Here is an 8,617-nt window from a genome sequence, read left to right as displayed (position 1 = left end):
CTTTCCTCTGGGCGTCTTTTTTGGGAAAGGGCCCAGAATATCCACAGCTACTCGCTGAAATGGGACCTCAATTATGGGGAGTGGCTGGAGAGGGGCCTTGACCTGGTCTTGAGGCTTACCCACTCTTTGGCATACCTCACAAGACCGGACATACTTGGCAACATCCTTGCCCATCCCCTCCCAGTGGAAGGACTTCCCCAACCGGTCCTTGGTTCTGTTCACCCCAGCATGGCCACTGGGATGATCATGGGCTAAGCTTAAGAGCTTTCCCCGGTACTTAGTTGGAACCACCAACTGTTTTTGCGGCTGCCATTCTTCCCGGTGTCCACCAGAAAGAATTTCCTTGTATAAAAGTTCTTGGTCTATAACAAACCGGGATCGATTAGAAGAGCTGAGAGGCGGTGGGGTGTTCCGTGCCGCCGCCCAAGCTTTCTGAAGGCTGTCATCTGCTTCCTGCTCAGTCTGGAACTGTTCCCTTGAGGCTGGGGTCACCAGTTCTTCCTCAGACTGTGGACTTGGGCTTGGTCCCTCTGGAAGCGATGTAGGTGATGGGGTTGTTTCCGTTGCTGGTGAACCGCTCTTCGCTGGTGCACCTGAGGGTATTTCAGGCTCTGGCTGAGCCTTTTGGGTATGGCTGTCTTTTGCTTCTGCCAGTTCTGGCTCGCTGGCGCCCTCTGGCGTTGAGTTTGAAGATGTGGTTGCACTTGCTGGTGCTGGTTGCTGTTCCAGTTCCGGGCCTGGGACTGGAGATGCTGTGGCTGTTTCAGTGGTAGGCATGGAATCCGGGTCCACTACCTCTGTCTGGGTCTCTGGTAACACAGACGGGGCCTCTGTGGACGGCTCAGGAACAGGAATGGGTCTGGAAGCTTGCCTGGTTTGGCTACGTGTAACCATTCCCACTCTCTTGGCCCGCCTCACCTGGTTGGCCAAGTCTTCCCCCAGTAGCATGGGGATAGGATAATTGTCATAGACTGCAAAAGTCCACATTCCTGACCAGCCTTTGTACTGGACAGGCAGTTGAGCTGTAGGCAAGTCTACAGCTTCTGACATGAAGGGGTAAATTGTAACTTTGGCCTTTGGGTTGATGAATTTGGAGTCAACGAAGGATTGGTGGATAGCTGACACTTGTGCCCCCGTGTCTCTCCACGCAGTAACCTTCTTTCCGCCCACTCTCAAATTTTCCCTTCACTCCAAAGGTATTTGAGAGGCATCCGGGCCTGGGGATCTTTGGTGTGATGGTGGTGTAATGAATTGCACTCGCATGGTGTTTTTGGGACAGTTGGCCTTGATATGTCCCAGTTCATTACACTTAAAGCATCTTCCATCTGATGGGTCACTGGGCCGAGGTGAGTTACTGGAGACTGGTGAGGTGGAAGGGTAGGGTGTCTGTGGCTTTACTTGGGTGGTATGTGGGGTCTTTGGCTATCCTCGGTTGTAGGGTTTATGGTCTGTGTGCCCCCTGGGGTAATCGTTCCCCTTGACAGTAGCTTTCTTGCTTTCTGCCAGTTTCATCCATTTGGCTCCAATCTCCCCCGCCTCAGCGAGATCTTTGGGTTTTCCATCTTGTATGTACCGTGTGATGTCTTCAGGAACACCGTCCAAGAACTGCTCCATTTGTATGAGGAGGTTCAGTTCTTCCAAGGTTTGAATGTTGTTTCCTGTTATCCAGGCCTCATAGTTTTTTGCAATGTAGTAGGCGTGTTTGGGAAATGACACCTCTGGTTTCCACTTTTGGGTTCTGAAGCGCCGACGGGCATGATCTGGGGTTATCCCCATTCTGTATCTGGCCTTGGTTTGAAAAAGTTTATAGTCATTCATTTGCTGCTTAGGCATTTCAGCTGCCACCTCTGCTAAAGGTCCACTGAGTTGTGGCCTTAATTCTACCATGTACTGGTCTTTGGGGATGCTGTACCCAAGACAGGCTCTTTCAAAATTTTCCAAGAAGGCCTCGGTGTCATCACCTGCCTTGTAGGTGGGAAATTTCCTGTGCTGTGGAGCAATAATGGGCAATGGGTTGTTAGGATTGGCTGGCACATGCAGCCCAGCTTTTGCCAAGTCCAGTTCATGTTTTCTCTGTTTTTCCTTCTCTTCATACTCTTTTTGTTGTTTTTCCATTTCTTTTTGTTGTTTTTCCATTTCTTTTTGTTGTTTTTCCATGTCTCGGCGGTGGGCCAACTCTTCTTCTGCTTGTTTCCTTCGGTAGGCCACCTCTTCTTCTTCTAGTTTTCTTTTGTGTGCTGCCTCTAAGGCTGCCTGTTCTCTTTGGTAGGCTGCCAGTTTGATGCTTTCTTCCTTTTCTTTTAGCTCCAGTTGTCGCCGGTGTTCAGCTTCTTTGAATTGGTCTTCGGCCTCAATTTTTGCCTTGGTAGACATGGTTCCTTTTTTCTTGTGTTGGGGTGCCCTCCGGTGTTTCTCTTCTGAACTGCAGGCTCTGTTGCCTCCTGAAGTCTGCCTAGCAACAGTGCCTTTAGCTAATCTTCAATGTTAAGTAAACCTGAAAAACCACTTTATTTGCATTTATATAGTGCTGGTAATGACTCTCAATGGGAGTGCTATTGTGTGACAAAAGACTCGTGATAGCACCTTAACGACTTCTTGCTTAACATGCAAGCCACAAACTGCCAGAGAGAGCAGAAAAAAAAATTCTCTCTGGTTCCCTTTTAAAACCAAACTGTTTCTCTCTGCTAAAAAGCCCTTAGCAGAGAAAAGAAAAATATAATATTCCTACTGGCTTTTGGATTCTGTCTATATCCCACCCACTGCCACCATATCATAACCTTAGTCCCAGATTTGGACCTTAGCGTCCAAAATATGGGGGTTAGCATGAAAACCTCCAAGCTTAGCTACCAGCTTGGACCTGGTACTTGCTGCCACCACCCAAAAAATTAGAGTGTTTTGGGGCACTCTGGTCCCCCTGAAAAACCTTCCCTGGGGACCCCAAGACCCAAATCCCTTGAGTCTCACAACAAAGGGAAATAATCCTTTTTCCCTTCCCCCCTCCAGGTGCTCCTGGAGAGATACCCAGACACAAGCTCTGTGAAACTACACAGAGTGACTCCCCCTCTCTGTTCCCAATCCTGGAAACAAAAGAACTTTCCTATTCCCCCAGAGGGAATGCAAAATCAGGCTAGCCAATTCAACACACACAGATCTCCCCTGATTTCTTCCTCCCACCAATTCCCTGGTGAGTACAGACTCAATTTCCCTGAAGTAAAGAAAAACTCCAACAGGTCTTAAAAGAAAGCTTTATATAAAAAAGAAAGAAAAAATACATACAAATGTTCTCTCTGTATTAAGGTGACACAACACAGGGTCGATTGCTTAAAAGAATATTGAATAAACAGCCTTATTCAAAAAGGATACAAATCAAAGCACTCCAGCACTTATATTCATGCAAATACCAAAGAAAAGAAACCATATAACTTACAAGCTGATCTCTTTGTCCTGACACTTAGAAACAGAAGACTAGAAAGTAGAAACTACTTCTCCAAAGCTCAGAGAAAGCAGGCAGCCAGAAAACAGAGACTTCAGACACAAAATTCCCTCCACCCAAAGTTGAAAAAATCCGGTTTTCTGATTGGTCCTCTGGTCAGGTGCTTCAGGTGAAAGAGACATTAACCCTTAGCTATCTGTTTATGACAGGAGGGCTGTGCTAGCAGCAAATATCCTGACTGTCGTTCAGTGGCAGGGCATGTTGTGAACAGGACTTATTTTAAATAAATTTAGGAAACACCTGGAACAGCCAGTTTTATCAGCTGTGTCACCTTGTTACGGGGTCATGAGTTAGCCTGTGCACACCACTCCCTCCAGTGGAGAGACTCAGAGCGTCTCAGCTGCATGCCTTAAACCCAGCACTGGGAGGAACTGACAGCTCCTCTTTTAGCTCAGAGAGCTGGTGTTGCCAAGCCAGGTACTCTGTGCATCTCTCATTCCTCCTCCCCGCCCCAGGCCATGGGCTCTGTGTGCCCCCAACTCTCTCTTCTCCCCTAACTTACCATTGCCAGGGGTGGCTGTTAATGTTGCTGCTGTGAACGGACACACACACACAGAGCCACAATGGATCTCAGCAGCGCATGGCCCGTGACTTAAGCTAGGCCATATTACACCAGCAGATCTGCCCGTGGCTCTCCCCCTTCCCTGGCATCATGAAGCAACCCCCCCCCCAGCAATGTGGGAGCTGCAGGCCCTGCCGGCTTTGCTCCAGCTGTCCGAGCCCCAGGGAAGAAGAGGAGTGGGGGGGGGTGAAGAGGTGAAAGCCCCTCTCGGGGGAGCCCTCGACCCCTGAGAGGCTTGGAGGCCCTAGGGCTTGTGGGGCCCTGAGCAGGGGGCCCATCATGCTCCCCCCACTATGGCTGATTCCCCCCAGCTCCCTGAGCCCTGACGGCCCCGGACCCCGACTGGTTGGCTGCTGGCTTCCATGGCAACGTGCTGAACTGAACATGGGTCGCTGCCCCTGCGCCCCCATCCCCTTCTCACCCCTCGCTGGCCCCGGCCTGCGGCAGCGTCTCCGGAGCTCAGGCGGTGCTGGGCCCAGCATTATCGACATGGGGCCACTCACCGGGGGGCTGAGGCAGCTGGAGGGGCCGTTGGACTGTACCACTCACCGGGGGGCTGAGGCAGCTGGAGGGGCCGTTGGACTGTACCACTCACCCGAGGGGGTGGTCCAGAGGGGCTGTAGCAGCTGGAGGGGCTGTTGGCTGTACCACTCACCTGAGGGGGTGGGCCAGAGGGGCTGTGGCAGTTGGAGGGGCTGTTGGGCTGTACCACTCACCTGAGGGGGTGGGCCAGAGGGGCTGTAGCAGCTGGAGGGACCTTAGGGCTGTACCACTCACCTGAGGGGGTGGGCCAGAGGGGCTGTAGCAGCTGGAGGGACTTTAGGGCTGTACCACTCACCTGAGGGAGTGGGCCAGAGGGGCTGTGGCAGCTGGAGGGACCTTAGGGCTGTACCACTCACCTGAGGGGGTGGGCCAGAGGGGCTGTAGCAGCTGGAGGGACTTTAGGGCTGTACCACTCACCTGAGGGAGTGGGCCAGAGGGGCTGTGGCAGTTAGAGGAGGTGCTGGGCTGTACCACTCACCTGAGGGGGTGGGCCAGAGGGGCTGTAGCAGCTGGAGGGGCTGTTGGGCTGTACCACTCATCTGAGGGAGTGGTCCAGAGGGGCTGTGGCAGGAGGTGTTGGGCTGTACCACTCACCTGAGGGGGTGGGCCAGAGGGGCTGTGGCAGTTAGAGGAGGTGTTGGGCTGTACCACTCACCTGAGGGGGTGGGCCAGAGGGGCTGTGGCAGTTAGAGGAGGTGTTGGGCCTTATTGCTTGTCTGGTCCCCTAGAGGGGAAAGGACTCGTGTCCCATTCTCCTGTCCTCTGGTGTTGGCTGCGTGTCTCTTTCAGCGTGTGTCCCAGCCCTGTGCGGAGAGCAGAGACCCAGGCTCCGATGAAGCGACCCAATAAATCCACAGACTTGGCTCCTAGCGAAGGCGCCTGCTCAGGTTTATTGCCGACGAAGCGGAGTGCTAATGCCTCGGATCAACGCTTACAGCTACACTGATGCATGCATGCTGGTCACAATGGACCAGCTCAGTTAGTGGTGGGACTTTCCACTATCCCCTAGGCCAGACGAAGACACTCCCTCTGAGACACATCTTTATACACCTCTGCAAACAACTTACCTATCATCCGTGACATATTCCGGAGCCACTCATTGCCTTGTACCTGTAGGTGTGATCAAAACATCTCTTTTTGTCATGCTGTCAGCCTGACCTTAGCCTTAAGATGGGTCAGCATGTTCCTGTTATCTTTGGGGGATGTGTTTATCGGGGTGTTATGGTACCGTCCTTCTGAAATGTGCTTGTGTGAGTGCTTTGTGCCTAGCAACTCTTAGGAATTTGTGTTTTTGCAGTATCAGCCCTAATCTTGCCAATTCTTGAGTCGGGCCTGCCTCTTGCTGACAACTTAACTTTGCTTAATATCAGCAAGGTTTTGATTACTTTATCCCAGGCCTCAAGCCTCACACCAGACCTCTGACACATGGGCTTATGTTTCAGGCCCTCTTCCTACTACATCCCCCAGCCCCCATAATAGTCAGTCCCCTCTGCCTGAGGCTGGGTCAGAACCAGTCCCCCTGCAGGCCAGGGGGCAGAACCAGGCCTCTCCAGTTCACCGGTCAGGCACCCCCATCTCCCCCAGGAAATCAATACCAGTGGGCGGTGAGAATGTGTCATTCCTGCACCAGCTGCCATCTCCTTTGCTGGCTGCTCACAGAGTGTCACTCCTTGTATCAGTTTATTCTCTTATCTTCAGCAATGGCCAACGCCTGCTGCTTCAGAGGACGATGCAGAAAACCCATCAGTGGGCAGCAGAGGGAAGTCCTGCCCCCAGCGGAAGTTTGTTCCTAACCCTATTGGTCACTTTGTGGCTGACTCATGCTTTGAAGCAAGACATTTTATGTTCCTTCTACCATCTCTCCTGTCACTCTGGGTGGTCTCATTCTGCCGATAAATCTCCAGTCCCTATTTTACAAATCCTCCTCAGAGCGTGTCCTCAGTGATATCTATTGGCAGTGAGTCCCACAAGACAATTCTTTGGTGTGTATGTATAGAAACTTTTGATTGGTTTTAAATCTCTCCCCTTTCAGACTCACTGAATGCCTCCTTCTTCTTGTAATATAAGTGTGGGTGAATCTACATTCCTATGCACTTCACACTTGGCCAGATGAGAGGCATCCAATATAGGGGGACATGGAGTGCAGTTGTACAGCCATATAGGGGGGGAAATTTTGTTTAGTTCAGGGATTGGCAACCTTTGGCACACGGCCTGTCCAGGGAAATCCGCTGGTGGGCTGGGCTGGTTTGTTTACCTGCAGTGTCCGCAGGTTTGGCCAATCGCAGGTTTAGTTCTTATAATGTTGTTTATTCATTCTTCCTGCATCTTGTCCTGAATTATTCTTCATAAGATATTATTCTTGACAACCAGCCAATCAAGCACACTCTTTGCTTTTTATTTTCCTCAGAGAGAGACAGGTGCAATGACTAGAAGGCAAGTAGTAGCCACTAGTAGAAAGGTTTCTTGCCTGGTGAGGTCATGTGTCAGATTAATAATTTTCTGACCCATATTGATTCCATCCATCTCAGACATAAACATCAGAATGGTGACATGAAATTGCAACAGGTATGAGCCTGCAATGAAAACATTCCCTGCAGCAATAATTAAATTCTTGTATCTATAGAGATGCCCTTTCAGTTTCATTTTTGCTCTTTCATATCATAATAGAGTGTCTTAATTGTATACACAAATATACCAGGTTGATAGACTTTGCTCATGTGCTATCTGGGAAGCTTGTTTATCTTTACACACACCGAATGGTCAAAGTTTCCTTCTCCAGACTTCCTGCCCAAACCGTCCGAATCAGCTGCACCTCAGAAGCAGCGTACCAGTCTCCAGCACCATGAACACCCAGTCTGGAATGCAAGACAGCCTTGAGACTTACTTCGAGAGGAGTGTGGAAATTGAGATAACCAATGAATCACGGGATGTGACCCTCCATTCTCCCAGGTAAACACTCCCTGTGGCACCTGCCTCAGAGCACCCACGGGCTCTCTGCGTGCTATTTATCCTGCTTCTTCCAGATACTGAGTCCCCAAGTTCAGCATTGTCCCCAGAAGATTCTTACCCCACTCCATGTTACTCCTATGCTCTCTAATTCATTGAAATCTCCATGGTTTGGAAATTTTGATGCAGAAATGAATGCAACAGGAGAAAGATTTTGAATGTAGGAAAGGTGAGACATCAAAAGCTACGGAGCCAGATTCAGTTATCATTTACAAAGATGTAAATCTGGTGTCACGACAATGCACTCACTGGGCAGACTCTGGGAGAACAGATCAGAATCTAGCCCTGACCCCGTTGCAGACAGTGGGTGACTGTAGATTTACCACCTGGGAACTAAGATCAGAATCTGGCCCTGACCCCATAGCAATCAGTGCTAGACTCCAGATTTACGTCAGGGAAGCTGAGCTCAGAAGCTGAAATTTCCTGGCAGCGTTATTATCCAGCCAATTCTTACTCACAGTGAAGGGACTCAGAACAAGCAGTAACAGCTCATGAGCAGGGCAAAGGGCTAATAATAGTCCATGTGATTCTTTATTCACAAGGAGCAATTCAACACACTCCACTCTGTCTATATCTTTATGAAGCTGTAAACTCAATTTTGCCAATGCATCCTATTACCTTCTCTATGGTCCCTTTCCCTCCATGTTGGGCTGAGGTTCAAAGGCTGGTGGCAAATGATTAACACAACAGAGTTTCTAAAGAGAGTCTCTGAAACCTGACCTGTGAGAAAAAGTTAAAAATAAGTGAGCATGTTTAGTGCTGAGAAAAGAAGACTAGGGGGGACCTGATAACAGTCTGCAAATATTGTAAGGGCTCTTATAAAGAGAATAGTGATCAATTGTTCTCCATGTCTGTTTGAGGTAGGGCAAGAAGCAATCAGCTTAATGTGCAGCAAAGGAGGTTTGGGTTAGATATTAGGAAAACTTTCTAATGATAATGGTGGTTAAGTTCTGGAATGGGCTTGCAGTGGAAGTTGTGGAATCCCAGTCATTGGAGGTTTTTTAGAACAAACC

This window comes from Gopherus evgoodei, unplaced genomic scaffold, assembly GCF_007399415.2.
Source record: "Gopherus evgoodei ecotype Sinaloan lineage unplaced genomic scaffold, rGopEvg1_v1.p scaffold_35_arrow_ctg1, whole genome shotgun sequence".
In the NCBI taxonomy this organism is placed as follows: domain Eukaryota; kingdom Metazoa; phylum Chordata; order Testudines; family Testudinidae; genus Gopherus; species Gopherus evgoodei.
The sequence above is the reverse complement of the archived record's forward strand: the minus strand, read 5'-3'. Positions refer to the sequence as shown.